The sequence below is a fragment of the Nicotiana tomentosiformis genome, chromosome 5, assembly GCF_000390325.3.
Source record: "Nicotiana tomentosiformis chromosome 5, ASM39032v3, whole genome shotgun sequence".
NCBI classification, from domain to species: Eukaryota; Viridiplantae; Streptophyta; class Magnoliopsida; order Solanales; family Solanaceae; genus Nicotiana; species Nicotiana tomentosiformis.
In genome coordinates this window covers 101,060,593-101,069,360 of record NC_090816.1, presented here as the reverse complement: position 1 = coordinate 101,069,360, position 8,768 = coordinate 101,060,593, and the positions used below count along the sequence as shown (strand labels likewise).

General features: G+C 39.1%; 1 long non-coding RNA gene across 2 annotated transcripts; it reads right to left on the bottom strand.

Annotated features, from left to right (window-relative positions):
- Positions 1–4,010: 4,010 nt before the first annotated feature.
- LOC104101127 (uncharacterized) lies at positions 4,011–6,357 on the bottom strand. 2 transcript variants are annotated; one of them, XR_687395.4, is made up of 4 exons: positions 5,810–6,338; positions 5,670–5,719; positions 4,326–4,425; positions 4,011–4,244 (listed from the first exon to the last, which is right to left on the bottom strand). It is a non-coding gene; the product is annotated as an uncharacterized lncRNA (long non-coding RNA). The 2 variants fall into 2 exon arrangements; XR_687394.4 differs by having other exon boundaries at positions 4,326–5,719; positions 5,810–6,357.
- Between the last annotated feature and the right edge of the window lie 2,411 nt (positions 6,358–8,768).

The window sequence follows — 8,768 nt, the reverse complement described above, 5'->3', positions numbered from 1 at the left end:
CTACGAACCCGCTCTCGAACAGTAGCAATTAAGGCTGGTGCATGCCTAGCCAACTCACTAAATAGGACCGCATACTCAGACACGGTCATAAAATCCCGGCGCAACTGCTCAAACTCTGCGCGCCATGCATCTCTAAGACTCTGAGGAACATACTCCCTTAAGAACATATCTGAAAATTGAGTCCAAGTGAGTGAAGATGCCTCAGTGGGACTATCTAACTCATATGCCTGACACAACTGGTAGGCTACTCTTCTAAACTGGAATGTTGTGAAAGAAACCCCACTGGAATCCACAATACCCATAGTACGAAGGATACGGTGACATTCCTCCAAAAAACCCTGAGCATCCTCTGAAGCTAAACCGCTAAAAGTGGGAGGGTGGTACTTCTTGTACTTCTCGAGCCTGAGCTGCTCCCCTTCTGAAACTGCTATCCTAATCTCAGGCCGAACTTGGACAACTGGCTGCACTAGTATAACCTTTGGGGCATGGTCAACTTGTGCCCGTGGCTCTGGAGTATGGGCGGCGGGCGTCTGTGCTCTTCCCCCGGCCTGAGATGTGGCAGGAGAAAGTGGAATTAACCCTGCCTGAGCAAGAGTGCCAAACATGCCCCAAAAGTGGGTCAGAGTCTCCTGAAGTGCAGGAGTAATAACAGGCGTCGCAGGTGCCTACTCTCCAACTGGAGCTACTGGTAGCTCTAGTGCAGCAGCTCATGCAGGTGCTCTGGCTGCACCGCGTGGTCTTCCTCGGCCTCTTGTGGCTCCAACAGGGGGCGCGGGTGTCTGATCATCGGATCCAGTTATGCGTGTCCTCACCATATGTGAGAGAATAGAAAGATAATAGTTTAAAATTTGAAAGTCAACAAATGCGCATGATAAGGAATCAAAGAAGTGGATATTTCCTAAGAGTTCCATAGCCTCTCGAAGATAAGTACAGGCGTCTACGTACCGATCTGCAAGATTCTACTAAACCTACTTGTGAGTCATAACACCTATGAACCTAGAGCTCTGATACCAATATGTCACGACCCCAAAATCCCTCCGTAGGAGGTCGTGATGGCACCTAGTTTCTAAGACTAGGTAAGCCTATCAATACGGAATAATAATAGATATCTGAAATAAATAAACTACAATTCAAACAATTTCAACTCCCAAAATCCGGTAGAAATAAATCACCAATTTTTAAGAATTTATCCTCTATGTCTCTAGACATCAGAGTCTAAAGCAAATAAGGAAGACAACATAGTAAGATAGAAGGGGACTCCGGAGTCTGCGAACGCTGGCAGATATACTTCGAAGTCTCCTCGTACAGCTAGTTTACTGATGCCTGGTCTGATAAGATATACTTGGATATGCACAAAAGGATGTGCAGAAGCGTAGTATGAGTACACCACAGTGGTACCCAGTAAGTGCCAAGCCTAACCTCGATAGAGTAGTGACGAGGTCAGGTCAGGCCCTACTGAAAAATAAATAAAAAATGGTAAAATGTTTAACAATATAATAAGATAAAATAACAATGGAAATGAATCAAGTAATATGTCACCATTTAATTACACCAAATAATGGCAATTAATACCTCGTGGAAGCAAAACAGAATTCTTTTCAACTTTAAGAAAATCACAACAATAATCAAAGGCAACTACGGCCATAAATCAATATCCACAAGGGTACTCCCGGGGTACCGCCTCGTAGTCCCAAATCATAAATAAATTCACAATATCTCATTTTCTTATACCACCGCGGGACCTTCACAATTTATTTTTAAAAAAATATTTTTTTCGAAATAGCATCCCGCGTTTTAGCCATCCTTATCACACAGAATGACTTCTAGTAGTTTCCCCTACTAGCCACGCATATCAAGCCACCCTTATCTCACCACATGCGCTTTAATACTCAGTCCGTATACCACCGCATGTTTATCAATATCACAATATATCACAATTTGTACCTCAAGTGCCCAAATATTACAATTGCCAAAATAAATCAACAACAATATTTTTTCATAATAAAGAGCTCACGGATCATGCCAAAATAATTCAACAATAATATTTTTCCACAATAAAGCGCTCACGGCTCCATCACAATGAGTACGAAATCTCATAAAATTATTCAGGAATAAACAACCCAACAAAATAATATTTCAAAATTTTTATACGTTGCTTCAATTCCAAATTTAAAATATCAAATAATTCATATTAATAATATATAGTTTAAAGAAAATCAACCTTCAATAATGCACAGAATAAAAGAAACCAAGTTTCAACTAAACAGGTAAAACAATTAGCAGAAAAAGGTCAAGCAAATTTAAAATATAAATATTTAAATCAATGATGAAGAATATAACAAGGTAAAATTATTTAATTAATATGCAACAACGATCTACACAATTTAAAGACATAATCTTTCACATTTAGCCCGTGCACACTTGTCATCTCGTGTACACGACTTCCAATACATTTTAATTTATTACTTCAATACCAATCCTAGGGAAAATTTCCCCCACACAAGGTTAGACAAGCCACTTACCTTGACTTGCTCCAATTTAATCCACTAGTAGGTCTTTTCCTCGATTATCCAACTCCAAATGGCTCGAATCTAGCCAAAATAATTCGATAGTAAAAAAAAATTATAGGAATCAATTTCATAAGAAAATACTACATTTTTCAATAAAATCCGAAATTAGCTCAAAAATCTCCCGTGGGGCCACGTCTCGGAATCCGGTGAAAGTTACGAAATTCGACAACCCTTACAATTACGAGTCCAACCATACCAGTTTCACTCAAATACGACTCTGAATCGGCACCGAAATCTCAAAAATTCTTTTTTATGAGATTTCTAAAATTTTCATAAATTTACATCTCAATATACTTATTAAATGGTGAAAACAATGATATATTCGTGTATATTGACCAAAATAGACTTAGAATCACTTACCCAAATGTTTTCCCTTGAAAATCTGTCAAAAATCGCTTCTGCTCAAGCTCAAATTCGTCAAAAATTGCAAATGGGCAAAATCCCCAGTTTTATAAAACTGCCGAGGCATCCATCGATCCTGGGCATCGATCATAGCTTCGATCTCGACCCTGGGCCTTCGATCATAGCCCTCGACCCTGGACCTTCGATCATAGCTCTCGAGCTTGCCTTCGATTATGGCCCTCGAGCCTTCTTCGATCATGGCCCTCGAGCTTTGCCTTCGATCCTCGGCTCGATTTCTGTGCTTGATTTTTGGCCTTCGGTTTTTGGGCTTGACTTCTGGGCTTGATTGCTCAGCAGAAGAAAACTTGCAGTAGTTGTTTAAGTCCAACTTTTGATCCGTTAACCATCCGAAACTCACCCGAGGCCGTCGGGACCTCAACCAAATACACCAACAAGTCCTAAAACATCATACGAACTTATTTGAAACCTCAAATCACATCAAACAACTCTAAAATCGCAATTCATACCCCAATTCAAGCTTAATGAAACTTAAGAATTTTCAACTTCTACATTCGATGCCGAAAGCTATCAAATCAAGTCCGATTGGCCTCAAATTGCACACAAGTCATAAATGACATAACGGAGCTATGAAAATTTTCAGAACTGGATTCCGACCCCGATATCAGAAAGTCAACTCCCCGGTCAAACTTCAAAACTTAAATTCCTATTTTAGTCATTTCAAGCCTAATTTCACTATGGACTTCCAAATAAAATTTCGATCACGCTCCTAAGTCCAAAATCACCATACGGAGTTGTTGGAATCGTCATAATTCTATTCCGGGGTCATTTTCTCAAAATGTTGACCGAAGTCAAACTTAACATTTTAAGGCCAACTTAAGGAACCAAGTGTTCCGATTTCAACCTGAACACTTCCAAATCCCGAACCAACCATCTTCACAAGTCATAATTTTATAAAAGCACATACGGGAAGTTTTATTTAGGGGAACGGAGTTCTAAAAGTCAAAATGACCGATTGGGTCATTACAATCTATTGATGCAAAAATAAAATAAAAATAAACTATTGACAAGTATCCTACATTTGAACCTAAAACTTGGTGTCCTTGCAATTAGCCATTAACTTGTGAGAAAATAATTAGCAATTCCATAATGATCAATGTACATGCACATAGATATGTTTTTTACAAGTAAAAGAAACATAATTTTTACAAGAATGGTGAAAGAAATTTCTGGATCTGCTGTCTAACTCTCTCAAGTTTCAGCTCAAATCGTGCCAACTTCAAATGACATTGTTTCCGGCTATCTAACTTACTCCTGGAAAGAGAAGGAAAAAGAATCAAGAAAAGGAACTTATCTGCCATATAATTGAATTTTAAAAAGCAAAAATTCTTCTACCTTTTTCCTCATACGACAGGAAGCTTCGATTTTGCTGCTAAACATAAAAGTGAGAGATAAAGAGAAAGTGGCTTTGGGTGCACACCTTGTCAGGAATACTCTATTTGTTGATAATCCCAGGTCAGAGGGTATAAATTGTTCATAAAAGTAAAAAGAGTACATAATCAGATGAGAGTATGAGATATACTACATGAAAAGTTGCAGTGTTACAACAAAAATAAAACCATATTTGAGAACCTAAGAAATGCATCCCAACTATTACAAGATTATATCATGAATATGCATGCGAACTTCAGAGTCACATATGACACAGAGATGCAGAGAATAGAAGACTAAAGTTTTTAACTAAATGGTTATGAAATGGTATAGAGTGTAAGGTTGAGTTTCAGTCAAAAAATAAATTGTATTTGCATGAGTAGCAAAGACAAATTGAATACCAGTAACGAAATCAGTAAAAGTGGATAAAGAGAATAAGAAAAAATTAAAAATTGATCCAGATTATAAGAAGAAAGTCTATCATTTCAATAGTGCAACACCCCTCACAAATGAACCACCTCCTTCATCAAAGATAACCTTACAACCATTGCACCAAGATCAAATATCTTCATAAACTCTTATACAACCACAAGTACAATAGTGATGCACTTATTAAAGTAACCTACTTATGGAGAAACCATAAACACGTCTCATCTCTTTCAAGGTGTTCAACTTTAATACCACATTTCGCTAACGTTTCAATATTTTGTTTAAAACATGTCTTAGAACCATACAACAACATATTTAAAATTATTCATTTCAATCTATCATGTTCACAAAGGCTTTGCGCAGATGAATCTTTAATCTTTTTCTATAACTTCAATCCATCTACTACAGCACTGCTAGCAGCAAATAATTTTCTCACCACTTGAAATAGTCACTGTCGAATAAATTCACAAGTTTAATTTCTTTTAGCAAACATAACTATAACTCATATTTTAAAGAAGATACATGAACTTGATAATCACCGTAGACTAGCAAGCTCAGTTAAGCACCTCACCTAATATCAATTGGTAACAAAGTACAATAATCCTATTGATTAAAGCTTCCTTTTAGTACGTAAAGGAGTGGTTAGTAGCAATATTTGACATGGGTATAATAATATTAAGAAGCGCACTATAAAATAAATACCCAATTTCAGCAAGAACATGGATAACATGTATCCATCAACAAAATGAAGAGCAACAATGAAAATAAATACAATGGTATAACTCACTGCGCCCATAAATGAAATGAAATAAAACCCACAAGAATTAATAGCAAAACCCAGCAAGTCTAAAATAGTGAGTGGAACAAAGGAACACTAACCGATGATTGGAACACTTCATCTCTTAAGAAAGTCGTAAAGATAATCAAATCTTGCATTCAAGAAACAACATTATCAGCACACATATACAAGCATAGCTGAAGCAGATAAAGAGAATAGGATAATGGAAAGCAAAACTTACGAATTTCACGCTAATATTCCTAAAAGCACCTTGGACCACAATGAAACAATTCCTTCCAATCTCACTGCGGAGGCTGAAGTGAATAACACATGAGCTCTTCTTCTCAAAATGGCTCAGAGAGACGGCCTCGCCATAAGAACAACTTGTTGAATCACAAAATGCCAACTCAATCGCACCGATCCAACTTCAGTTGGTGGTGGAAAATATTACCCTAAATAACTCGGCAAAATTGAATAATTTGTAGAATAGTCGTGAACAGATTGATGATGGAAATCGTCACTTTGAACAATGAAATCAAGAATAGATTTTGATGAAACACCAGAACTAGTTGTCAAAGTGATAATGATTTGGGGATTTTGAGAGAAGCGTTGAGAGATTGAGAGTAAACCCTAGTTCCTAAATGACGACTTGGGGAATGTTTTTAAGTGTTTCTATTTTTTATTTCTTTTTCTAGGTTTCTATCTCTTTATAATTATAAAAATATTAAAATTTTAGAAGAAATTTTGGGCGGCACCTCAAGTCTCGCACTCCTGCTCTATTCTGCATATTAGGGACGAGAATTTTATAATTATAGGGACGAGATTCAATCTCGTCGATATTTAATTTAGAATTAGGTACCATAAATAAAACTAGTCGCTATAAGTGTACTTTTAGCAACCAGATTTCAGTCCCGTCACTAAATGTTGGTCACTAATGAGCCCTTTTCTTGTAGTGTAACTAACAACAACAACAACAACCAAGTAAAATCTCACTAATGGGGTCTGGGGAGGGTAGTATATACGCAGACCTTACCCCTACTCCGAATGAGTAGAGAGGATGTTTTCGAAAGACCGTCGGCTCAAGAAAATAAAAAGACAAAAGGAGACAATATTAGTATCACCACAGAAAGCATAGGAAAAATAGGAACAACATGAAACCCAGAAGAAAGATACCAAGCAAAAGCGATAGCTAGTAAATAGGTCCTGCACTGAAAAGTAAAATAGTAAGATACCACATTGCCACTAGCTATCTTAAACACAAACCCTAACAGACCGGTCTCATAATGGTACGAAGTAAGGAAAGATTCAACTACCTCCTAACATACAACCCTAATACTCGACCTCTACATCTTCCTATCAAGTGTCATGTTCTCGGAAATCTGAAGCCTCGCCATATCCAGTCTGATCACCTCTCCCCAATACTTCTTAGGCCGCCCTCTACCTCTTCTCATGCCCTCCACTACCAGCCACTCACATCTCCTTACCGGAGCATCTAGGCTTCTCCTCTAAACATGCCCGAACCATCTGAGCCTCGCTTCCCGCATCTTATCATCAATGGGAGCCACGTGCACCTTCTCCCGAATATCATCATTCCTAATCTTATTCATCCTAGTATGCCCGCACATCCACCTCAACATCCTTATTTCTGCTACTTTCATCCTCTGGATATGTGAGTTCTTAACAAGGCAACACTCAGACCTATACATCATGGCCGGTGTAACCACCGCTTTATAGAATTTACCTTTGAATGTCGATGGCACTCTCTTATCACACAGGACTCCAGATGCTAACCTCCACTTCATCCATCCTACCCCAATATGGTGAGTGACATCCTCGTCGATCTCCCCTCCCCCCTGGATAACCGACCCAAGGTACTTAAAGTTGCCTCTACTTGGGATGACATGTGATTAAAGCTTCACATCCATATCCACTTCCCCCGGCTCAACGCTGAACTTACACTCCGGGTATTCCGTCTTCGTCCTGCTCAGCTTAAAACCCTTAGACTCAAGAGCCTGTCTCCAAACCTCCATCCTCTCGTTAACACCGGCTCGCAACTCATCAATCAGAACTATATCATCGGTGAATAGCATGCACCATGGCACATCCCTTTGAATATGGTGTGTTAACGCATCCATCACCAGGGCGAACAAGAACGGACTGAGCGCAGAACTTTGGTGTAACCCCATTACAATCGAAAAATGATCCGAGTCACCTCCTACTATCCTAACCCGAGTCTTTGCCCCATCATACATGTCCTTAATCGCTATAATATAAGGAATCGACACATCTTTTGCCTCCAAGCATCTCTAGAGAACCTCTCTAGGAATGTTGTCATACACTTTCTCTAGGTCAATAAACACCATGTGCAAATCCTTCTTCCTTTCTCTGTACAGTTCCACCAACCTCCTAATAAGGTGTATAGCTTCTGTAGTAGAATGGCCCGGCATGAACTCGAACTGGTTATTGGATACCGACACTGTCATCCTCACCCTAGCTTCAATCATCCTCACCCACACTTTCATGGTATGGCTCAGTAATTTGATACCCCTATAATTGTTACAACTCTGGATATCACCTTTGTTCTTATACAATGGAACTACCGTACTCCACCTCCACTCATCCGACATCCCCTTCGCCTTAAAAATAACATTAAACAACCCAGTCAACCAATCCAAACCTGCTCTCCCCACACACTTCCAAAATTCCACAGAAATCTCGTTTAACCCGGTTGCTCTGCCCCTACTCATCTTATGCATAGCTCCCACGACCTCCTCAACCTTGAAACGCCTGCAGTACCCAAATTCACGGTAACTCTCTGAATGGTCCAATTTGCCTAGCAAAATATCCCGATCCCCTTCTTCATTCAGAAGTTTGTGAAAGTAAGTTTACCATCTCCTCTTAATATGGGTATCTTCTATCAATACTCTACCATCTTCGTCCTTAATGCATATCACTTGGTCCAAATCTCGAGCCTTCCTCTCTCTCAACTTGGCCAGCCGGAATAACTTCTTCTCCCTGCCTTTTTCCCCCAGTTCCTCGTACATACGACTATATGCCGCAGTCTTAGCTTTCGTGACCGCCAGCTTAGCTTCCTTCCTAGCTACCTTATAACTCTCCATGCACGCCGCCTTCTTGTAGTGTAACTAACATAACTACTTTTATTCCTTTACTACTCTTAAAGCCTAAAGTACTCCTCTCAT